Here is a 692-nt window from a genome sequence, read left to right as displayed (position 1 = left end):
TTTCGTCACATGGAACACAATACATGACGTTTTGGTGTGGATTCGAGCCAAGGCCTCCAGCCAGCATCAAGTACCACAGGAGTTTGCAACACTACGAGTAGTAGTACATGTAAGGTTAAGGAGTATGACACTTCAATCGACCGGTGTAACACGAAATTTTTACTCCACAAAAAATGTACTCCGGAGTAAATATTTCGTACGAAATTTTTAATCCGAGTACACTTTTCGTACGAAAAAATAACTCCCCAAGGCACGAAAAAAGTAATTTATTCGTTATTTATTCGTCAGGGGAGTAACATTTTTGAACGAAATGTTTACTCGGAACTCACCTGTCTTGGGGAGTAATTTTCGCGTGCAATAGGGGAGTGCTTTTTTCGTAAAGGGAGTAACTTTTTCGTACGAAATGTTTACTCCGGAGTAAAAATCTCGTGGGAGTAATTTTCTCGTGTTACACCTGCGCTTTGATACAAGCTCCTGTGAAATGCCAATGCAGACAAAGCCAGTTTTGAAGACAAATGTTGGCAGTGTTCGACGCACTCATCGTATAATTGGAATCTTTCTTGGCGCTAACATGTAATACAAAAAAATCTGAGTTAAAAACATGACTCGGGACAAGTCACGTTTTTGTGTGTGAATCCAGTAAAAATAGAGAAGTACTGTCTCGTGATATCAGCCATAGAACCCTAATCATT

The sequence above is a fragment of the Littorina saxatilis genome, linkage group LG1, assembly GCF_037325665.1.
Source record: "Littorina saxatilis isolate snail1 linkage group LG1, US_GU_Lsax_2.0, whole genome shotgun sequence".
NCBI lineage: Eukaryota > Metazoa > Mollusca > Gastropoda > Littorinimorpha > Littorinidae > Littorina > Littorina saxatilis.
The sequence above is the reverse complement of the archived record's forward strand: the minus strand, read 5'-3'. Positions refer to the sequence as shown.